The 25,544-nt window shown below is 42.8% G+C and overlaps 1 long non-coding RNA gene across 1 annotated transcript in view; it reads right to left on the bottom strand.

Moving 5' to 3' along the window:
- Window positions 1-25,304, bottom strand: part of LOC138783679 (uncharacterized) — a 163,717-nt gene extending 138,413 nt beyond the window's left edge. The window contains exon 1 of the long non-coding RNA XR_011361731.1: window positions 25,219-25,304. This is a non-coding gene — a long non-coding RNA (uncharacterized lncRNA). The remainder of the gene's footprint in view (window positions 1-25,218) is intronic.
- Between the last annotated feature and the right edge of the window lie 240 nt (window positions 25,305-25,544).

The raw sequence follows: 25,544 nt of genomic DNA, 5'->3' as shown, positions 1-25,544 counted from the left end.
AAACACCTATAGAAAATTGTTGAGGGACCCCACGCCTGAATTTAAGGTAGAATTGTGTGCTATTGTTGAAGAAGGTGTTGCTTTGGGTATATTAGATGACAGGGATAGTAAAAATCTTATCCCCGCAAACCCTATGACAGCAGTGTTCTATGGATTACCAAAGGTGCACAAGGGGGTTTCCCCCCCTCCTCTTAGACCCATTATATCGGGCGTGGGCTCCCTCAATGAAAAGCTGTGTGAATGGCTCGACAAATTACTCCAGCCACTAGTCATACGTGTTCCTGGCTATTTGAAAGACAGCGGGTCTGTTTTACGCACCTTCCAGAATTTTCATTGGGAAGATGGCGATATGTGGCTCAGCTGTGACGTCACGGCTCTCTATTCCTCTATACCTCACGAACAGGCCCTGGTGGCTCTAGCCCACCATCTGTACAGATACAGTAACTACAGCTTAGAGTTAAGGGAGTACATCCTAGATGTTACAGCTTTTCTCCTCAAACATAATTATTTTTCTTTTGATAACTCTTTTTTTCTTCAGATTAGGGGAGCCCCAATGGGAGCCAAGTTCTCCCCTACTCTAGCTGGACTGTACATGGCATGGTGGGAGGAGATGTATATCTTCTCCCGCACTAACCCTTTCGCCCCGGCCATACGATGGTACGGTCGTTATATTGACGACGTGCTGATCGTGTGGTCGGGCAGAGAGGGCGATGTTGAGGCATTTCTCACATACATTAATCAGAACGAGAATAATCTGTATTTTACCCATTATGTACACACACATGAAATAGCCTTTTTGGACATATTGCTCACATCTGACTGTAAGACCCATAAGGTACACACTTCCTTATATCGGAAGCCCACTTCGGGCAATACAATTTTACATGCGAGCAGTAGTCATCCAGCCCACACTGTATGGTCTGTCCCTGTGGGAGAGCTCACACGAGTCAAAAGATCCTGTTCATCGAATGACATGTATCATGTCCAAAGTGAACAGGCTTGTACTCGTATGAAAGCGAGAGGCTACAAGCCCTCTCATTTAAACAGGGCCCGAGACATGGTAGCTAAAAAAACAAGAGAGAACTTACTTAAAGCAAAAATCAAAACAAAACAGTTTGATCCTCACAATAAAACTCATGATCCCACAGTAACCTTTTCTACTAAATTTTCTCCGGAATACTCGCAAATAACACGCATACTACATAATAACTTACAAATCCTGAGACAGGATACTATCCTTAAAAATATTATTGACCAAGGGATAAGATGCGTGGCACGGAAAGGACAGTCACTTGGCGATCTATTATCGCCCAGCATGCTTAAACCACTACAGCCGAGTACAGCCAGAAATGCGGATTACCCAGATGTAATATGTGCAAGTACACATCTACGGTTAAGGAATACAGTAATTCCAGTGACACCAAAACATTTAAAATAGAGGAATTCATTAACTGTGAAAGTGACTTTGTTGTCTATATCATCATGTGCCTAACATGCAATCTTAAATATATTGGCTGCACGACTCGTAAACTCAAAAAACGCATCAGTGAACATCTAACAGATATAAGAAAGGGAAATAACACCAGCTCCTCGGGAGCATCTAAACATTTTATTGAGAAGCACCAAGGGGACACTGCACCCTTTCAGTTTTATGGCATAAAAAGGGCACACAAACCCCTGAGGGGTGGTGACAAACATAGAATACTGCTGAATATGGAGGCGGAGTATATCTTTAAAATAGACACAAGATTCCCCCATGGTCTCAACTTCAAAAACGATTTACTTTACCATTATACATATTAGGTATTTGTTGATCATATATCTGTTTAGTTCGCATTTCATTGTTGATATCGTTATCATTTATTCACAGTTCACTTTTTGCGTTTAGCCAGTATGCGTTGCGGTTTCTGTTATTTCACAAGATTCATCATCCTGGCTCAGCCTGGCTTATGTTGTATATCATTTTTAAGTTATTCTTTTTTCAGGCATTGCCCCACTTTTTTGTCGTATAACATTAGAGCATTTCCTTTTATCAGTTTTCTGTTTAGCTCCTGTTCACACGTATGACTCATAATGACATGCTTGTCTGTCCATATTACAAGTGCACTATTAGACATATAACAGAGTATTATTATCTTTATTGATTACAATATACATAATTCATTTACACATTCATTTTAAGGGTCCAGCTTTTACAGATAGTCACGACATGCCCATAATAATGTTTAGCACTGCTATTTGTGCATACTGAATTCCATTTGGCATACAGTCCTAGTAACGCCCAGACCACTCACCTGACAGGTGTTTGCTGCACGTCACCTGTGACGTTCACCATGCGTCATCCGTGACGCATGCACACCTACACTCATGATTGGTTAACTTTTGCTTTTAACATATGTTACTTGCTATGCTCATTAGACCATGATTAAGCGCGCATGCGCGCGAAACGCGTAGGTTCTTCCTGTACACCGCACATGAGCTGTTTTTACTTTTTGGTATGAAATAAAGATTTTGCATATTTTTAACTCGGAGTGCTGGGACCATCACCTTTTGTTATTTCCCCACGAATTGGCAGTTGGCCGAAGCCGGACCCGTGCACCCTCTTTCAACATATGAGGATCCGAATTGACCCAGCTTAGAGGTGAGCTGACCACCATTATCTTTTATGAAATGGTTAGAGGTGTCAATAACTGAACAACAAACTCATCTGTGTTGGCCACACCTGAATGTACCCATATAATGTAACAAAGCAGGAGACCGATGTGCTACTAGAGAAAGGCTTGGGGACAACAGTTTGTAGCTGAAATTGAGAGGAATCTACACCTGTATGGCTGCTAGATGTACAGAGGGCTTATAAACTGGCAGATAATCCTGCAAATTAACAGAGTGTTGTCTGAACATTCTTGATTTTATGGGGGGTAACCTCCTATTTATCCATTTAACCCCTTAAGGTCAAAGCCTATTTTCGTTTTAGCGCTTTTGCTTATTCCATTTTAAGTTTAAAAGTCCATAGCGCTTGCATTTTTTCACCTAGAGACGTATATGAGCGCTTATTTTTTGCGAAACCAATTGTACTTTGCAATGACCGGCATTATTTTTCCATAACATATGCTGCGAAACCGGAAAAAAATCATTTGCGCTGTCAAATTGAAAAAAAAAACGAATTTGTTTTGATTTCGGGGAGTTTTGCATTTACGCCGTCCGTCCTATGGTAAAACTGACTTGTTATGCATGTTCCTCAAGTCGTTACGATTACTATGATATATAACATGTATAACTTATATTGTATCTGATGGCCTGTAAAAAATTCAAACCATTGTTAACAAATATACGTTCCTTAAAATCGCTCCATTCCCAGGCTTATAGTGCTTTTATCCTTTGGTCTATGGGGCTGTGTGAGGTGTCAGTTTTTGCGCCATGATGTGTTCTTTCTATCGGTACCTTGATTGCGCATATACGACTTTTTGATCGTTTTTTATTACATTTTTTCTGGATTTGATGCGGCCAAAAATGCGCAATTTTGCACTTTGGAATTTTTTTGCGCTGACGCCGTTTACCGTGCGAGATCAGGAATGTGATTAATTAATAGTTCGGGCGATTACGCGCGCGGCGATACTAAATATGTTTATTTATTTATTAATTTATATTTATAAAATGGGAAAAGGGGGGTGATTTGGACTTTTATTAGGGGAGGGGATTTTTTATTAATAAAAACACTTTTTTACTTTTTTTTTTACATGGACTAGAAGCCCCCCTGGGGGGCTTGTATATACATAGCACTGATCTCTCATAGAGATCAATGCTGTGTATATACACAGCAAAGATCCATCAGATCGGTCATAGATTGCTATGGCCTGCTGCAGGCCATAGCAATCTATTGCCGAGCCGGGATCAGCGTCATTCCGACGCTGAGGCCCGGCACGGGCAGAAGAACGGATCTCCCCCCCGCGATCGCATCGCGGGGGGGAGATCCGACCCACTAGACACCAGGGATAGTGTGCATAAAGCACTTCAATGCAGCTGTCAGGTTTGACAGCTGCATTGAAGTGCTTAATTAGCCGGCGCGGCAACGGGACCCGCGCCGGCTAACAGAGGCACTGCCCGGCTGCACGTGTCAGCCGGGATCAGCGCCGTTCAGAGCGGGGTCCCGTCGGGACCCCGCTCTGAACACCCCCCGCGGCGCCATGACGTATCAGATATGTCATGGGTCGCTAAAGGGTTAAAGGGGTTGTCCAGCAAAAATCTTTTTCTTTCAAATCTACTGGTGTCAGAAAGTTATATAGATTTGTAATTTACCTCTATTAAAAAAAATCTCAAGTTCTCCCATTCTTATTAGCTACTATACGTCCTGCAGGAAGTGGTGTTTTATTTTCAGTCTGACACAGTGCTCTCTGCTGACATCTCTGGCCGAGACAGAGACCTCGGTTTTCTATGAATCCCTATAGAAAACCTTTCCTGTTCTGGACAGTTCCTGTCTTGGCCACAGATGTCAGCAGAGAGCACTGTGCCAGACTGAAAATAAAACATTTCCTGCAGGACTTATAGTAGCTAATAAGTATGGGAAGACTTGAGATTTTATAATAGAGGTAAGTTACAAATAGATATAACTTTCTGACACCAATAGATTTGAAAGAAAAAGATTTTTGCTGGACAACCCCTTTAAGACACAAGGGGGGACATTTACTAAGGAATCTAATGTGTGCGACTATTCTAATGTGGGTTGGTGTTTATTTTGTTCCAATATATTGTGCGTGATTTATGGTTATAGTAAATGCCTCTTAATATAACATATTCACCTGGTACTGACCAGATGTAAGCCTGCACCAGTTTTTGTGACTTCTTAAAAAGTTGCAAATTATAAATTGGGCTTTATCTTTGGGTAAGTATTTAAAACAGGCAGATTAAAAAAAAAAAAAGTGGCACAAAAATTATTGTCTGTCAAACACTGTTTCATAAATAGAACTTAGACCAAAAATGGGTAAAAAATCCAATTATTCACCTAAAAATAGTCACAAAGCCCTTGATATCCCCCAATGTATGTCTAAAAACAAATCAGAACATAACCTAAATGCAAAAGCTTTTTCTCTGTATATACTGTATTACACAGCATATATTCTGTATATGGGGGAAGGGAATAGCATCGCTTATGTCTAGCCTCTTACTAAACATGGTTTGTGAGCTGTACACGCTGCTTTCTTTTAGCCGTACAAGCAGATAACTTTCAATTTTGAAAATATTAACACCTCCACGGGAAAAAAATGCTGTGTTGGCTCTTTCCCACTAAAGACTTGGCCACAAGGCTATACCTGGGCACATTAAAGATATCAAGAGAAGATTATTAAAAGAAAACTGCCAGCGCCACAGGAAATAGTTTGAGGGCTGCAAATGTCTGTTTTAATATTGCTGCCACAACTAAAGTAATGATTTAGAATAGAGAGGATCCCCTTAAGGAGAACGTGTGAACCATGAAATTCCAGTTAACTCTATTGTTCCATTTTTGTTTTGAACATCAGATCTCCTCTGGGGCTGAACAGCTTATTTCCCATCTTGCTAGAGGTTTTCCTTGTTGGACCATTGAAAGCCATAAATCAGCATTTTGGATCATAAGCAGAACACATGGGGAAAGTTACTTTATCTTGCTGCGTAAAACACTAATATATATCCTCTAGTATTTCCCAGCAGAAATTATTTTTTTTTCCTAATTGATTATTTCATTGCCTAGTTCTGTAGCTAAGGCAGCTTTATAGAACAAACATCTCGCTTTGATCAGCTTAGTGGATTTCAACTGCAGTCTTTATCTGCATGTTACTGGAAATTCGATTACTTTTATATGGGATAATATAAAGCATGTACAGGAAGAGAATCTATAGGGCATCTCCTGTAAAATCAGACCTGACAACTATAATAGCAGGCTTTAAGAATCATGATGGTTCTATAAAAAGCAAATACACCACTCAGCACTTATTTGGAGGTTAAAATATAAAGGTATATCAAAAGGAAGTTGAATAACACTATACGGTATTATTAAAATTCTTTAAAGTGACACTGTCACCTCCTTTTTTCATTCTGACATCTCTACACAGGTGTAAAGAATAAATTTAGCGGCTTTCATACCTTATTTCATATCATACGTCATGGTGCTTGTTCAAGTAAAAAGTGTCCTTTTATCAACTGCAGATTGTATTAAGTGGGCGTGGCCTCGTGGCATTAGCGCCAATTAGCCCTGCCCACAACGGCACCGTTGCCCCCCCCCTCGCCGCCTATTGGAACAGGCTGGCCGAAAGGTCTAGACCCCACCTCCTTTACGTCGGCCAACCAATGGGCGTCGAGGGGGCGGGGCCAACGACAGGGCTAAGTGGTCGATTGGCCACACCCACTTAATACAATTGATACTGTTGATAAAAGGACACTTTTTACTTGAACAAACACCATGACGTATGGTATGAAATAACATATGAAAAACGCTAATATTTCCCTTTACAGCTGTGTTGAGATGTCAGAATGCAAAAAGGAGGTGACAGTGTCACTTTAAAGGAAAATTAAAAGTGATTATCAACTATTCACAATGTAAGGGATTTCAAGCTGATCAGTGGGGGTCCAACTACAGTGAACTTACCAATCATCAGAATAGAGGAAAACCCTCCCCCTGAATGAATGAAGCCCACCATGCAAGCACGACCATCGCTCCCTTTATTCTCTATGAGACTTCTGGACATTGACAAGCTTTTAAAGGGAATCTGTCACTAGGTTTATTCTGCCTTAAATGAGGACAACATAAACTAGTGACAGAAATGCTCAACAGATCGGTGTATTACTTACATCATTCTGTTCAGTCGTTCTCCTAATATGCAGGAGAATAGGATTGTTGCCTCCTCCCGCCCTCCAGCTGCTGACAGGTGACTGCCTATACACAGCATGGATAGATAACTGCCAATCAGAAGCTGGTGGGCGGAGTTTTCTGCTTCTCATGAATAATAAGGACTACTGGGCTCATGCACATAATGGAGAGGACTGCTTATTGTCCATGTTATACAGGGGGATATCTCTGAATCACCTGCATAGAACAATGTAAGTGATACATCATTCTGTTCAGCTTTTCTGTCACTGTCTACCCTGAGATAGGACAGCATACACCTACCGACAGTGTCTCTTTAAAGGTGTACTCAGGAGGAAATGATTTTTTATTTTATTTTTGTATTTCTTAATGCAATAGCGTTGAAAACTTGTACAGATTTGTAAATGACTTCCATTTAAAAATCTCCAGCTTTCCAATACTTAATAGCTGCTGTATGCCCTGCAAGAAGTGGTGTTTTCTTTCTAGTCTGACATGTGATCTCTGTTGCCACCTCTGTCCCTGTGAGGAACTGTCCAGAGCACTAACAAATACCCATAGAAAACCTCTCCCGCTCTGGACAGTTCCTGTCACAGACAGAGGGGGCAGCAGAGAACACTGTCATACTGGAAAGAATATACCACTTCCTGCAGGACATACAGCTGCTGATAAGTACTGAAAGACTTGAGATTTTTAAATGGAAGTAATTTACAGATCTTTCTGACACCAAATGATTTGAAAACGTATTTTCTCTGTAGTACCCCTTTAAGAAGAGGATCGCTCACCACCTCTCAAGCCCTGCACCAGGGATCACAGAATACATCACTGTTGTCCTTGCTGTTTTTTTAATGACCACAATACATCTTTTGTTGACAGGGCAGAGGTGGCCTAGCACTGGTCTCCTGCGCCCATTATGTAGTAAGAAGCTCATATAGCATGACAGGGGAAACCTCTAATCCTTGTAGGTTAATTATTATAGTCCCACCTCTAAGATATAGTGGTCAGATTGTGATTGCAGTAATTTCTGGGCATCTGTCACCTGACTGGCATCGATACACTTGCTAGGACATGCATAGGTTTCCATGGCAGAAGGTGAGTCTAATGAAGGCCTCTAGATATGCCATATACCTGAATCTACTCAGTTGTCCAACTGAGCTAGATAGGTCACCTGTCAGCATTATGCTGACAGGATAATACACTGAACTACAGTTATGGTACAGTGTGTTATATGACCGATTGGGAGATAGTTAAAGTCCCCTTAAAGGACTAATAAAAAGAAAAAACTAAAAATTCACAAAACATATTTATATATTTCGTTTAATAAAATTATCTTATTTATCTCATCTGGTAATAATACAAATAAAAAAATGGCAAAATCTTTTAAATCTGCTTTGCTATAAAGGCGGCGATTAAAAAGTCCTATATACCCCAAAATGATGGCAATAAAAAGTACAACTTGCCCCACAATGTCAACAGAAAAATAAAAAAGTTATGGCAACAATGTGTTGTCCTGACTGTGTGCCTAAGGCTATTGTCTTATTGCCCAGACTGATGTCCTGAGAACTCTAAATCAGGTTTTCATTAAAGGGTTACTACAGCAAAAACCTTATTTATTTTAATTTTTTTCAAATCAACTGGTTTCAGAAAGTTATATAGATATGTAAATTACTTCAATTTAAAAATCTCCAGTCTTTCCATACTTATCAACTGCCGTATGTCCTGCAGGAAATGTTTTCTTTTCACTCCGACACAGTGCTCTTTGCTGCCACCTCTGTCCGATACATGAACTGTCCAGAGCAGCAGCAAATCCTAATAGAAAACCTCTCCTGCTCTGGACAGTTCCAGTCTCGGACAGAGATGTCAGCAGAGAGCACTGTGTCAGACTGAAAAGAAAACACCACTTCTTGTAGGGCATACAGCAGCTGATAAGTATGGGAAGACTTGAGATTTTTAACTAGAAGTAAATTACAAATCTATATAACTTTATGAAACCAGTTGATTTGAAAGAAAAAGATTTTCACTGGATGACCCTTTTAAGAATATCTCTGTCCTTTCTGCTCCATTAAGCTTTCCTTCAACCCTTATCAGTCTCCCTGCTAATAAAAACCCTGCATCATGATGCTGCCACCACCATGCTTAAGTGTAGGAGTGGAATTGGGCAGGTGATGAGCAGGGCCTGGTTTCCTCCAGCAAATGTTACACCTATGTTTATAACCGGTTTGCCATTAAAACTGACTATAGTAATCAAAGGTTTTAAACAGGATCTGTAAACAATCTAATAACTATGGTGACTAGCTGATGACACCTGTACTGGCTACATACTTTAGATAACTAGCTAGTTAGTCTGCCCCACTGCATGTTTTTTTTCATAGTTAGGAGACACTCCCAAACTCCTTTTCCTCTTTTATAAGCACTAACTTTATTATGCAAGCTGAATTGCTTATAGTGGAGAACAACTATTGCCTTCACACTAAAGGACTGTACTGCAGTCTGTGCAGGCCCTAGTGTGGTACTGGGAAACCTGTGGCCAACTAATAGAACTGATCATAGGGGGCACCCAAATAAAGAACCTGTCAGAAGCGAACGCTGACCTGGTCCCATCCTGTAGTGATGTATCTGTGACCACAACTCCCAGAATAACAATAAGCAACTCTCAGAATGCCTTTCACTTAAAAAGCTCTCAGAGAATGCTGGGAGTTGTAGTTTCCGAGGAGACAATCCCTTGTGTTGTCTACTCATTTGTACTTCAAATCCCAGCATATCCTGAGGGCTACAGACTACAGTAAAAGCTGGGAATTGTAGTGTTTGCAGCTGTTGTACGTGGAGGGTCCTGGGTGCATTGTACACTGGATGCTGTGTGGGGGATTAGAATATATAGCTCAGAGTGTGGAAGTGACCCCAGAACAGCACTAATAGGGGATAGAACAAATCTGTTGTGACACAGGTGGGATACATGTACTGTATGTGGCTGCACAGGTGGGATACATGTACTGTATGTGGCTGCACAGGTGGGATACATGTACTGTATGTGGCTGCACAGGTGGGATACATGTGCTGTATGTGGCTGCCCAGGTGGGTGACATGTACTGTATGTGGCTGCACAGGTGGGATACATGTACTGTATGTGGCTGCACAGGTGGAATACATGTACTGTATGTGGCTGCACAGGTGGGATACATGTACTGTATGTGGCTGCTTAGTGGGGGGGGGGGTGAAAGAAAAAAAAACAACCATGCTGCAGAGGGGAGGGGGGCACAGTTATTGGCAAAAAAGCCATAAACGTACAATAAAACATCAGCATCAGAAAGGGGGGGGGGGCTCTGTGATTTCTCTTGCTCAGTCCACCCGCTATCTTACAACTTCTAGCAGCCTGACAGAAACACTGACAATAATCACTCACTGTCAATAATCACTCACTGTCCGAGCTGCTGCTGTTGCTCCTCTTTACAGTCCCATCCCTGACAGCCATAACCCTGCAGGATCCCTCCAGCCCCTGTCACCACATGCTCTCTCCTCCTCATACAAGATATGATGGACAGTGGAGTACAGGAGAGGGAGGGGCTGTCAGCAGCAGCATGCAGGAGAAAAGGAAGAGCGGAAGACCAACCCCCGCTGGGCACAGCATCCAGTGACTAAGATGGCCCTCCAGGAGCAGGGGGCCCATACTTCCCGGGTGCTGATACCGCCTGGGGGGGCCACTACAGACATGTGCCATGCTGAGCTGACACTTTAGAGTCTGAGCCTGGCGGGCCCCTCTAGTGGCCTGGGCCCCTGTGCAGCTGAACAGGCTGCACAAGTGATATGTCCGCCTCTGCATCCTATATAGAATGTAAACAAGAAAGAGAATAGACAGCAAGAGTCTTGAGAGACCCAGTAAGACAACACATAATAGATCAGCTATATGTATGGCATATTTGTAGTTTCTTAGAGGATAACTAACAAAATTTTCACCAAAATAAACTAAAACACCAAACTATAAAATCCTAATGAGAGACCTTTTATGAACTGTGCAGACATAGAACACTAAATAACATTATCTCCACTTCACGCAGTAGATCATCCAACCTATAAATGTAACCTGTGGTAATAGATTGTATGTCACCTCTGCAGGCAACGTTGGCATGTCTGGGTTCACAGCAAGTCACCAAAGACCTGTATTTGATAAAAGAAGTGAGACATCCCTGAATAAGTAAAACAGAGTTGCATAATTGTTGCTGTCAGTGTGGGCTTATTATTAAATCTTAAATCAATGGGAGATTTTATCTGATCTGACAAAGTGGCTTTTCATATCAATTTTACCGAGATTCTGCAGCTGTGAGACTGCTTCCTATAATATATCGTGCATGGTGACTGTCATGGACTGCACCTGTTTACTTACTCAGTTTGTTGGCAGACTGTAGATCTTTTTGCAAATTTAAAATGATGGTATTCACAAATCTTCTATATAAGCACAATTGTTTTCCATTCCACTGCAAGAATATAGTGCCATAGCCTTGTAAAAGTTAGATATTTGTCTGCTGTGCTGTTAAAAAATAATAAAGAGATCATTCTTACCTGTCCGTGCTCCCCCGGAGCCCCCTGCTTGCCTCTCAGTGTCCCCAGCTCAGTGATAGCCTGCTCAGCCAATCACTGGCTGTGGCGACACAGCCCAGTGATTAGTGATAGGCTGAGTGGGCTGTCAGTGATCAGGGGAAGCAAGCCAGAGCGCTTTGAAGGAGGACGGACAGATAAGCACAATCTCTTTTATTTTTAACATCACAGCAGCTAAATGTCTTTATGAGTGAAAATAAAACAATGTGTGAACCGATGCAAAAAAGTCAGTTTATCTGGATGTTCATAATCAATTGTGTTTGTTTTTATATAAGGTGTGTGCACTGCCAGCCAATTTCCTATTGACTTCAATGGAGCACATTATTATTAATGTTGAGCAAACATGCAGAATGCTTGGGTTTGGCTGAACCTGTACGCTCTGCAATTAACTCCCGATGCTGGAGAAGTTGGATGCAGCCCTAGGCCGCCAGGAAAACATGTACAGTGGTGCCTTGGATTACCAGCATAATTCGTTCCAGGACCGCGCTTGTAATCCAAATCCACTCTTATACCAAAGCAAATTTTCCCATAAGAAATCACTGATGTGCAGACAATTGGTTCCACAGCCTAAAATAAATATTTATTATTCTGAATAACATATAAAACTAATGAAACAAACATTCAGAAACCGCAGAATGTGATATTATAAGTTACTGTACAGTAATGGAGAGGATGGGAAACACAAGGGCTGACAGAGACTGCAGGGAGCATGAAGGAATGAGCAGGGCAGATATGTGGGCACATACATGCAGCACTCTCTGTCCGGGGAGAGAGGGGTTACAGCTATAAAGAGATTACCTCCACAGTCCTGTCCCCTGATGCAAGCCCCAGCCTGAAGTGGATCTGCTATGATTTGGAAGGTGAGGGAGACTTCCTGGGTCAGAGTACAGGGCTGTAGACCCCGCTATGCAGACCAAGTTACTCTTAAACCAAGGTACCACTGTATACAGCCTATGGCTATGTTCACACAAAGTTTTTTCAGCTCCGTTTAAAATGGCGTCTGTCATTTTGAGTCTAAAATAATGGACGTCATTTAGCTGTCTGGCCTCCCGACTTTTGGAACATTATTCTAGTTTGGGTAAACAATTGGCCTTTGGGTGCGGCTTAATTGAAAAATACATTGAATTTAATAATTAGAGATGAGCGAACCTGGAGCATGCTCGAGTCCATCCGAACCCGAACTTTCGGCATTTGATTAGCGGTGGCTGCTGAAGTTGGATAAAGCCCTAAGGCTATGTGGAAAACATGGATATAGTCATTGACTGCATCCATGTTTTCCAGACAACCTTAGAGTTTTATCCAAGTTCAGCAGCCCCAGCTAATCAAATACCGAACGTTCGGGTTCAGATCGACTCGAACCCGAACCCGGTTCGCTCATCTCTATTAATAATATTAATGGAGAAAGACTGGTGACAAAAGAAAAACTGTGTGAACAACTAATAAAAAAAAAATCAGCTGTTTGCAAAAGATGTCCGAAAATAATTGTCATGTGGTAGGTTAATCTATAATAACAGAATTTAAAGAGGATGTACCATCTTTAATCTGACTCAGGGATAGAACGGCGACCATCACAGGGAAGCCGGTGCCGCGGTCCATTTTCTGAAATGGGCCCAGTTCCTGTGTACGGTGCCGCTCTATCCAGGGGTCCCAGGCCGGAGCTGAAGCACAGGAGGTCGGCCGGCCCGCCCCTAGTGGGAGGAATTCCTCGTCCCTGTATGGCGCGGCTCCATTGATTTTAATGGAGCAGCGTCATAGAGGGGAGGGAATTTCTTCCACTGAGGATGGGCCAGCCCGCCTCCTGTGCTTCAGGTCCGGCCCGGGACCCGTGGATAGAGCGGCACCGTACACAGGAATCGGGCCGCGGTTTAAAAAACGGACCGCGGCACCGGCTTCCCTGTGGCGTTGCCGTTCTATCTCTGGGTCAGATTAAAGAGGATGTTCCTGATGGTACATCCTCTTTAAACATGCCTGGGATAAACATTAGAGATGAGCGAATCGGGTTCGGGTTCGAGTCGATCCGAACGCGAACATTCAGCATTTGATTAGCTGGGGCTGCAGAACTTGGATAAAGCTCTAAGGTTGTCTGGAAAACATGGATACAGCCAATGACTATATCTATGATTTCCACATAGCCTTAGGGCTTTATTCAAGTCCAGCAGCCACCGCTAATCAAATGCCGAAAGTTTGGGTTCGGATCAACTCGAGCATGCTCCAGGTTCGCTCACCTCTTATAAACATATAATGGTGACACCTCCACATATAGGTCTCTTCCCTCGGACCCCACCAATATAGTTAGGACAAAACTACAGGACATCTTGGATACAGGACAGGAGGGAGGTTTTCTGACCACCAAACAATGCAAACACATGTTGCCCCCTTTTCCCAAAACTCCTGTATTTCATGCCCTACCAAAAACTCATAAGGGGGTGTTCCCTCCACCCCTTCGCCCGATAGTCTCGGGCATTGGCTCTCTACTGGAACCCCTATGCACTTGGCTGGATACTCTGCTACAGCCTTTGGCTACACGTAGCATAGGATTCATCCGTGATAGTAAGAGTCTCCTCTCTGCTCTGGACAAATTGCCACCCATACAAGATGCCACTTGGCTATCGTGTGATGTGGTGGCACTTTACCCCTCTTTGCCACACGACCTTTCCATCACAGCATTATCCTACCATCTGCATAAGTATGGGAACTATAGTAATGCTCTCTGTACGTTTATCCTGGAAGTCACACATTTCCTATTATCTAATAACTTTTTTCAATTTGGAGATGCTTTTTTTTTTGCAGATTAGGGGCTGCCCCATTAGGGCTGCTTTCTCACCGTCGCTCGCCAACATCTACATGGCTTACTGGGAGGAGGTCGTCCTGTACAACATCCACAACCCATACCGAGGATTTATCCTCTGGTATGGCAGGTACATCGACGACCTCCTCCTAGTGTGGGCAGGCGATGCTGAAAGAGCCAAGGATTTTGTTAATTACATCAATGGCAACACACTTAATCTTAAATTTACTTTTCAACACGAGACTCATTCCATTCCTTTCTTAGATGTGTTATTGTCCTGGGAGGGGGATAAAATCATTAGCACACTATACAGGAAACCTTCCGCAGGTAACGGGATACTTCATGCTCACAGCAGTCACCCGAAACACGTTACCAGAAATCTCCCCATTGGGGAATTCATAAGGACAATACGTAACTGCACCACTCAGCAAGCATATCTGGCTAGTGCCACGCAACTTACAGATAGACTACGTAACCGAGGTTACAGTGACCATAACATTAATCGAGCACGCAATATTGCCGAGAGCCACGACCGAACATACCATCTCACTGACAGATATAAAAAAACTGAATATGCAGCGGACGGCAAATCCCCACTTATCTTTTCCACCCCATTTAGCCCCCAGTTCAAGGACATACAGACTATCATCACTAAATATATACCCATTCTGTATCAAGATACACTGTGTGAACAAGCACTTATAGGGGGGGTTAAATGTGTGGCTAGAAAGGGTCAAACCCTAGGAAATATCCTGTCACCATCCACACTTAAAACTGATCACCAGGTCGGAAAAAATAAGAATTGGCTTAATATGACCGGCTTTTTTAAATGTGCTGCCCCCAGATGTCCAATGTGTACATTTTCACTTAAAACCCATTCTTTTTCGTCACATACCACGGGAAGCTCTTATAACATCAAGAGCTTCATTAATTGTACCAGTACACACGTAGTGTATCTTGCGGAATGTTCTTCTTGCCATGTCTAATATGTAGGGTCCACCATCAGAAAACTAAAGGTTCGATTCTCTGAACATATGCGAGACATTCGCTCCACAACCGTGCCTTGGGGGACCAAATCTATGTCTGGTTTGTCCAGACACTCCCACCAATGTCACATGGGCGACACCAGTACCCTTAAAATAATAGCCATAGAAAAAGTGAATAAACCCACAAGAGGTGGAGATTGGGCCAAGCTCCTTAGAAAACGGGAAGCATACTGGATCCTAAACCTGGCCACACGTTTTCCCCAGGGTATGAATCTCAAAACGGATTTGTTTTATATTTTTTGATTTCCAGATACTTATTCTCTGACATCATCATCATGATCATAGTCATCTCCCTTTTTCTCCTTTTTATTCTCATTTTTTGGTCATTTTTTGTCACTCCTGTTATTTTTTCCATAGTACATTGTAACGGATTGTTATGTATCTGCTTCTGTTACTATACAGCAATTATTTATATGTTACTTACTATTTACTCATTATTATGCACTCATACCTCTCCGGCGTTGACCTGTGAGGCGTTCTTCTCCCCTCCTCCCCCCTCCCCCTTTTCCTCTCTTTTTCCCTTCCCCCACCCGCCTTTTTCCTTTCCCCCGTCCATTTCCTCCTTTTCCCTTCCCCTCTCCCCTCCTCCCCCCCTCCCTCCCCTCCTCCCTTTGTGGGGGAGGAGCTAGTGGTACATGGTACATCCCACACACTATATAAGGTTTATCTTTGTAACGGATATATTGCCATGATTAAGGAGGGTTGCCTCCGCAACGCGTCGGCGCGATTTTAACCAGTTTTTAACCTCACCTTGTATGTACCAATAAAGAATTTTGCACTACCCTAAGGAGCTGTGGAAACTCTTTCTATGTTGGATTCTTATAAACATATATCTATCCTAGTTTAATAAGAATGGAAATACTAAAAGGGCAGACTAGATGGACTAGATAGTGTTTTTCTGCCGACAATCTTCTATGTTATGTTCATTATTTTGAAGTCCAGGGCAATAACATCCATTATTCAATACATTGTGTGCATTGGACGTCCGTCTTTTCATTGACTTTAATGCATTGCAGTCAGTTAAATCGAGGCAATAAAGGATGTTTTTCTCTATTTTTGATGTTGTGTGAACATAGCCTATTACTGTATCCAACTTCTCCAGCCACTGGCAGTCAAATGCCAAGCTTTTGGGTTTGGCCAGACACACACAATTGGCAAGTTCGTTCAACACTAATTATTATATTGAAATAATTTTGGTATTATTTTACTGTTAACTGTGTGAACAAGGTTCTCATATACTTTATACTCATGCTCATGACGGGTTTGGCTGTGAGTATAAAATGTGTCCTATCCCCAATGCACCAATTAGGCAAATAAGCATATTTAATCGTTAGCGTTTTTTGGCAACCGACTGATATAAGACAGGCACAGTTGGATTCAGGGCAAAGAACTCTAGTATAGGATATGAACCATTTAGTGGGGACTAACCTTCAGATAGATTTTCTTATTATTACTATTATTTATTTATAAAGGGGTTATCCAGTGCTACAAAACCATGGCTACTTTCTTCCAGAGACAGCACCACTTTTGTCTCCAGTTTGGGTGTTGGCTTTGTAACTCAGTTGCATTGAAGTGAATGGAGCTTAATTGCAAACCACACCTGAACTGGAGTCAAGAGTGGTGCTGTCTCTGGAAGAAAGTGGCCATGCTTTGGTAGAGCTGGATAACCGGATAAAATATTGCTTCTAAATTGTGGTCTAGTTCAGTGCTAAATACCATAGATCAAGATCTATTCCCAACTGATAGCAGAAATAAATTATTATTATTATTGATAATAATAATAATTGTTGTTATTATTATTATTATTATTTTTAAAAATATAGGTTTTATAATTGGATGGCAATAATATTCTCCTTCTTAATTTTATATAACAAAAATGTTATTTAATTTACATTAGGTTCTGTCAAACATAATTTTACATCACATATTAAACACTGCATTAAAATCACACTTTTGCACAGCCATACAGACTGGTGAAATGTAAGAATCCAGATTTCATATGGATGAGTAAGAAATCTGATGCCTGGTAGGCGTTCGATACAAGGAGCTATAAAATAAACCTATCCATGTGTATTATTCAAGATAATCCCTCAATATGGATTGAGCAAATGTGACACACATGTATGGTCATGTAATTATAGTGTGATCATACAAAGAGTACATTGATTCAATGGCTTGAAAATCAATTCTATTTATATACTTTAGTGGAGCAGAGGATGATCCTTATCTGCAGGAGCCGGAGGACACAGCACTTAATATGAACACAGTCATTAGAATTTGGTCTACTCAATTTTCCCTGCAGTTAATTGCACATATTTATTCATCTCATGTCTGATGACAATAATATCTGTCTTTTGTCATCCATTATACTCATTATAATATATTTCATCATATAATCTATATTGATGTTCTTCCAATGATTATTTATATTTAGGCATTGGTAGACAAGAAATGTAATATCTATATACATAAAACAAACAAAAAGGTTTTAATTGGTAAAACCTTCTATACATCAATCAGTCTTGTGATACACTTTTTGTATTGACATCTACTTACAGCTATTCTCTTTCTATTTCTTTCCTGTCTGGCCAAGATGTCCATGAAGATTTCCTGACAGTAATCAGTATTTATATTCAGGAAACCATCAGGATGTGCTACAGCATCCAGAATTCAAGATTGGGAAAGCATCCAATATTCCAGACTTCTATGAGAGTATCTATGATGGAATTCCAGACAAAAATAGGATAGGTTCTATCATTTCCTGATGTATTTTCCAGAACAGGCACCCTTCAGGAAAAATACCCTCCAGTAATTTCCCATTAGGCCCCGTTCACACAGAGCAAGAGCAGCGGAAAGGTAGGTAATCCCCTCATTAGATAGCTGCCCCCAGTAGGTAGGCAATTCCCCCCCATTAGGTATCTGCCACCAGTAGGTAATTTCCCCCAAAAGGTACATAGCTCCAAAGGTAGGTAATCTCTACCTTTAATAAGGTAGATGCTCACAGTAGGTGAGTAATTTCCCCTATCAATAAGAAGATATCCCCAGTTTGTAGGTATCCCCACACATTAAGTAGATATCCCTAATAGGCATGTAATCCCCCTTTAGGTAGATGTCTTCAGAAGCTAAGTAATTTCTCCTCATTAGGTAGATGTTCCTTGCAGGTACCATGTTATAGAATGTCCGTACAAGACCTTACATTCCTTAAAATTTGACAGTCATCTGAGACCCCACTGAGCCCCTAAGTATTTTGCACCCGAGGCAAATGAACTTTCCCCCACACACTATGCAACTGGTTCCATAACAAATCGTTCCCTTTTATAATTAAAGGAGAAGTCCATCTGATTGTAAAAGCCAGCAGCAGGCATGAGCAGGGGGGAAATTCAATACAAGTACTAACTTACCTCTCCCTGTCCCGCAGTGAGCGCCAGGACTGGCCCCATTGCCAGGCTCCGGGATCTCTGGAGCTGACACATCATGTCCTGGCTGATGGACTGGCCACTCAGCCAGTCAGTGACTGGGGAGGGACATTGCTCCAGTCACTGATTGGCTGAGCTGCCAGTCCATCAGCCACGACAGGTCTTTTCCTCCAATTTGTATCGTCACTACAACTCGGGGAAAAAGGTCTTCCGGCGGGGATCCTGCAGCTGGTCCCACCACTCACTGCGGGCATGGGAGAGGTAAGTTAGTGCTTTGACTTCCCCCCTGTTCCTGCCTGCTTTTATAATCCACCGGACTTCTCCTTTAAATGTCTACTCTACTCTACTCCTCTGTATAAATATTGTTGTTGCTGTTATGGGGCTCTCTGGTGTTTTTTTGATTCCATTATTCAGACTATTTAGCTACTAAGTCTAGTCACACATACCCAGTAGGTCAGACAGACCACCTAGATTTCCTTGTGCACGATGCAAGCGAGATAATAAGGAATTTTACCACTGGACACATTGGGTGAGCATACTGAGAAGGAATCAAAATAACACCAGGGGGTAACATGGTTAGTACAGGCCCCATGGCAGCTGCGTGGTTTGCCTCCTTGGTAGCTAAGCTAGTGTCTACTCCCATAAAGTATATAGGTCCCAGTAAGGCTATATTCACACAATGTAGTCAAGTTGGTCAAGTTCATTTTGCAACCACTGCCATTATTTGCACTTATTTTTACAATAACAAACCAAAATAGTGCTCTTTTTGCAATAAGAGGGGGAAAAAAAACCTTACTTCTCCCTATGCTGAGTGTCTGGGGCCTCTGACTACTGTAAGCAGATTGGGACAAGTGAAGGGATGCAGTGACACCAGGAGGCTGTTGCCCTTGGCTGCTCTGGATGCTATATAGGAAGCATGTCTAAAAGCAGACTGTGGTTTTGAAAAGGAAATGGTGAGGCAGAATGTGAATTGTTCTCTGCTCTATGCTCCATCACAACTGGATCTGAGCCCTGAAGAATTGATGCAAAATTATTATTATAAAGTAAATTCTGAAATTTTATATTCTTGCTGAAACTAAAGTCCCTACACGGCAAACAAGCCGAGGTCAGAAACACAGTCAAGAGCGAGGTACAGAATCAAACACAAGCTGAGGTCAGCAAACACTAGCAGAGATCAGGTACACAGTAATAACAAAGCACGTGCTGGTGAAGTCAGGCAAGCCAAAATGATCACAGACACCTACGAAGCGTCAGCTGCTCGTTTTAATCTGACACCCCTGATTTGCATGGAGTGCTGAGCTGTTCGTGATTGTCCCAGCACTCCTGCACAGCCCTGAACTCCTCTATGGCCGGCTAATGGCCATGTCACTGGGCCTGGCCTAAACCACCCACCTCCGGCCGCTGATAGGCTGCTTACTTGCAGCATTAGCTACCTGGCCAGGTAGTATTTGACACATTAGACTGAAACCCATATCACTAGCTCTTAAAGTGACTCTGTACCCACAATCTTCCCCTCCCCCCAAAACCGGTTGTAGCATTGGATAGCTGCTTTTAATCCAAGATCTGTCCTGGGGTCTATTCGGCAGGTGATACAGTTATTGTCCTAAAATACAACTTTTAAACTTACAGCTCTGCGTCAAATTGGTGTGGCCTAGAGTGTTTGTGCCCTAGGCCTGCACTGCTTCTCTGTCAATCCTCATCATTAGGAATGTTTTCGGGCAGGATTTCTCCTAATCACCACTTGTCTGAACACTGTACATGTGCTGGATCGTTAAGGCCCATGTGCAATGTTCAGATAAGTGATGATTAGGAGAAATCCTGCCCATGGTCACAGACACTCTAGGCCAGTCATTTTCAACCAGTGTGCCGTGACCAGTGTCGGACTGGGGTACCTTGGCCCACCAGGGAAATTGATTCTTGGGGCCCACCCAACATATAAAGACATAATCAGCGCCAAACCTTTCACGTTAGTACAGCGACTTTGCATTGAGCTGTGTATGTGAGCAGCAATGCTAGTGCACTGCCAGTCACTTATACAGTTGTTACTGATTCATGCAGTTGTGGTAAAACTGCACCATTTATGTAGAAACTTTAATGAAATTCCAACAATATTGCTGTAAAAACACATCAAAAATGTCGTGTGTGAACACAGCCTCAGAAGATGAAGGAAAAAATGACCATCTAGTCTGCTCCTCTATTACAATCTCCAGCAGAGGAGACCCATGACGGTTTATTCTAGCCTCACCACAAGCTGTTGGGCTGGAATAAGACTTTAAAGGACCATCATGAAAAGCACATCAGTGGTCATTAAAGCATTAAAGGGGTACTCTGGTAAAAAAAAAAATATATATATTTTTTTTAATCTGATGTCAGAAGTTACAGATTAGTAAATTACTTCTAATTAAAAATCTTCAGTCTTTCAGTACTTATCAGCTACTGTATGTCCTGCAGGAAGTGGTGTATTCTTATTAATCTGACACAGTGCTCTCTGCTGCCACCTCTGTCCATGTCAGGAACTATCCAGAGCAGCAGCAAATCCCCATAGAAAACCTCTCCTGCTCTGGACAGTTCCTGACATGGAGAGAGGTGGCAGCAGAAAGCACTGTGTCAGACTCGAAACAAACCAAAACCGGGAGTGGATTTGAAACACAGAAAGGCTCTGTTCACACGCTGTTGAAATTTAAAATAACACCAATTATTTGCCATTAAATGGCGGCCATCCACTAAATTTCTACAGTGTGGGAACATAGCCTTTGTGTGTTTTCAATCTACTCCTGGTTTTGGTTGCAAAATACTGAGCAAAAATACTGTGTGTAAACCTAGATTTAGGCTGGGTTCACACCACATATAACACCGGCTGTTTTGTGACGCAGCCGGGTCACAGAGCAGCCGGTGTTACTGGAGATCATCCCGGATAGTACTGCAGTACTGGCCGGATGATCTTCATTTCTGTTGAATTCGGATGCAGGTGCACCAGTGTGCACTCGCATCCGAATTCACCACTGCACACAACGGAGCGTGTGGCCGGAGCCGCACACTCCATTGTGTGAACTCCCATGTCTGTACGGCCGCAGAAAAATGACATGTCAGTTTTTCGTGCGACTGGAGCGTATACTATGTGTATACGCCCCGTCTGGGATTCCATTCATTCCAATACAACGTGTGTTTTGCATAAATCGCGGCTGTTATTGCAAATTGCAACAACAGCTAAGATTTATGCAAAACATATGTTGTGTGAACATGGCTTTAAGATGTAATCTGCCATTTTATACTAGTAGAAGAGAGAGAACACCATGCGGCGCACATAGCGTATTACTGCAGAACATGTGTGTAAGTGGCTAAACTTGCTGCTCACCTTGGGTGGTCATGCTACAAGCCCAACACCGCCAGTCACTTTAGCGGTGGTTTGTACACCTTAATGCCGCTTGCAGCCCTTTCAACGGAACCAGGAGAATTGGTACAATAATTCAGCAGCGAAGATAGCACCAAAGTAGTAAAAAATCTTGTGACTTTATTACCTCCCTCTTGTGCAATGTTTTGCCTTTCTCAGAGCTAAAACGAAGAATTTTTACTACTTTAGTGCTGCCTCTGCTGCTGCTCCGGAGGGGGTGCAGTCAGATGAGGGGTGCATAATCCTACCTATCACTGATACTACTGCTGCTGCTCCGGAGGGGGTGCAGTCAGATGAGGGGTGCATAATCCTACCTATCACTGATACTGCTGCTCCGGAGGGGGTGCAGTCTGGTGAGGGGTGCATAATCCTACCTATCACTGATACTGCTGCTCCGGAGGGGGTGCAGTCAGATGAGGGGTGCATAATCCTACCTATCACTGATACTACTGCTGCTGCTCCGGAGGGGGTGCAGTCTGGTGAGGGGTGCATAATCCTACCTATCACTGATACTGCTGCTCCGGAGGGGGTGCAGTCAGATGAGGGGTGCATAATCCTACCTATCACTGATACTGCTGCTCCGGAGGGGGTGCAGTCAGATGAGGGGGTATTATTCTACCTATCACTGATACTACTGCTGCTGCTCCGGAGGGGGTGCAGTCTGGTGAGGGGGTATTATCCTACCTATCACTGATACTGCTGCTCCGGAGGGGGTGCAGTCTGGTGAGGGGTGCATAATCCTACCTATCACTGATACTGCTGCTCCGGAGGGGGTGCAGTCAGATGAGGGGTGCATAATCCTACCTATCACTGATACTGCTGCTCCGGAGGGGGTGCAGTCAGATGAGGGGTGCATAATCCTACCTATCACTGATACTACTGCTCCGGAGGGGGTGCAGTCAGATGAGGGGTGCATAATCCTACCTATCACTGATACTACTGCTCCGGAGGGGGTGCAGTCTGGTGAGGGGTGCATAATCCTACCTATCACTGATACTGCTGCTCCGGAGGGGGTGCAGTCTGGTGAGGGGTGCATAATCCTACCTATCACTGATACTACTGCTCCAGAGGGGGTGCAGTCAGATGAGGGGTGCATAATCCTACCTATAACTGATACTACTGCTGCTGCTCCGGAGGGGGTGCAGTCTGGTGAGGGGGGGCATTATCCTACCTATCACTGATACTGCTGCTGCTCCGGAGGGGGTGCAGTCAGATGAGGGGTGCATTATCCTACCTATCACTGATACTGCTGCTGCTCCGGAGGGGGTGCAGTCAGATGAGGGGTGCATTATCCTACCTATCACTGATACTACTGCTGCTGCTCCGGAGGGGGTGCAGTCTGGTGAGGGGGCATAATCCTACCTATCACTGATACTGCTGCTGCTGCTCCGGAGGGGGTGCAGTCTGGTGAGGGGGCATAATCCTACCTATCACTGATACTGCTGCTCCGGAGGGGGTGCAGTCTGGTGAGGGGGGGCATAATCCTACCTATCACTGATACTGCTGCTGCTGCTCCGGAGGGGGTGCAGTCTGGTGAGGGGGGCATTATCCCACTTGTGTCTGTGTCTGCTGCTTATATCTTTATTCTTGAGTCGGTACAATAGTTGAGAAGAAGTTTGCACTCTGGAGGTCCCAGTTGTGCAGGAGATCCGTGAGGCTTGGGCGCTGATCAGCTGATTCAGGATTCTTACATTAAAGATGATAGGTGTCGTATTAGACGTAGGAGTAAGATTTAAATCAATGGATGAGGCGTTTCTAAGGGAATCCTCAATAGATCTGATGATCTCATCTGATGAAACACGTCATCCATTGATTAAAGCATTACTGTTATATCTACTACAACACCTATCATCTGTGATGTGAGAATCCTCAGCTGATCAGAGCCCAAGCCTCACGGATCTCCGGCACAACTGGACCTCCAAAGTGTGAACTTCTCATCACATACATACAGTATACATATATACACAAATAGACATACTGCAGCCATACACACTGTATACATATATACACAAATAGACATACACACTGTATACATATATACACAAATAGACATACTGCAGCCATACACACTGTATACATATATACACAAATAGACCTACTGCAGCCATACACACTGTATACATATATACACAAATAGACATACTGCAGACATACACACTGTATACATATATACACAAATAGACATACTGCAGCCATACACACTGTATACATATATACACAAATAGACATACTGCAGCCATACACACTGTATACATATATACACAAATAGACATACACACTGTATACATATATACACAAATAGACATACTGCAGCCATACACACTGTATACATATATACACAAATAGACCTACTGCAGCCATACACACTGTATACATATATACACAAATAGACATACTGCAGACATACACACTGTATACATATATACACAAATAGACATACTGCAGACATACACACTGTATACGTATATACACAAATAGACATACTGCAGACATACATACTGTATACATATATACACAAATAGACATACTGCAGCCATACATACAGTATACATATATACACAAATAGACATACTGCAGCCATACATACAGTAGACATATATACACAAATAGACATACTGCAGACATACATACAGTATACATATATACACAAATAGACATACTGCAGACATACACACTGTATACATATATACACAAATAGACATACTGCAGACATACATACAGTATACATATATACACAAATATACATACTGCAGACATACATACAGTATACATATATACACAAATAGACACATTGCAGACATACATACAGTATACATATATACACAAATAGACATACTGCAGCCATACACACAGTATACATATATACACAAATAGACATACTGCAGACATACACAAACATGCAGACACAACACACCTTACATATATACATCTAATCATACTAACACACACAGACTCACCAACATAGATACACAGATACAAAAGCATGCAGATTACACATATAAACCATCTATAGAACTACATTACATGATATACACTATATACATGATAGAAAACACACACACACACACACATATATCACTCACATGCATAAACACATGACACATGTACAGACACACACTGATGACAGATAGACAAGTATATACACACACACTCACATGTTCAGCAGGGCAGGAAGCTTCTTATCTCCATCTTCTCTTCTCCCAGCCAGGCTGGGCAGCCTGCAGCCTCTCCCCATCTCCTGTGCACCGACTGCACACATAGCAACAGGAGAGTCACGTGATTGCAGAGGGGAGGGGGGATGGAGGAGGCCCTGCTGCTGCTCTCGGCATCTTGTGACAGGCAGGAAGAGGTCAGCGCTGAGGCCCAGAGCTGATGTAAGGGAGTCAGGTGAGCAGGGGGAGGGGAGGGCCAATGATTACAGAGAGAACGGGCCCTGATGCCGTGCTGAACTCACCCCAGCAGTGTGGGAGCCAGCAGGGGG

This window comes from Dendropsophus ebraccatus, chromosome 2 (genome assembly GCF_027789765.1).
Source record: "Dendropsophus ebraccatus isolate aDenEbr1 chromosome 2, aDenEbr1.pat, whole genome shotgun sequence".
Classification (NCBI taxonomy): Eukaryota; Metazoa; Chordata; class Amphibia; order Anura; family Hylidae; genus Dendropsophus; species Dendropsophus ebraccatus.
Note: the sequence above shows the minus strand (reverse complement) of the source record. Positions and strands in the feature narration are given on the sequence as shown.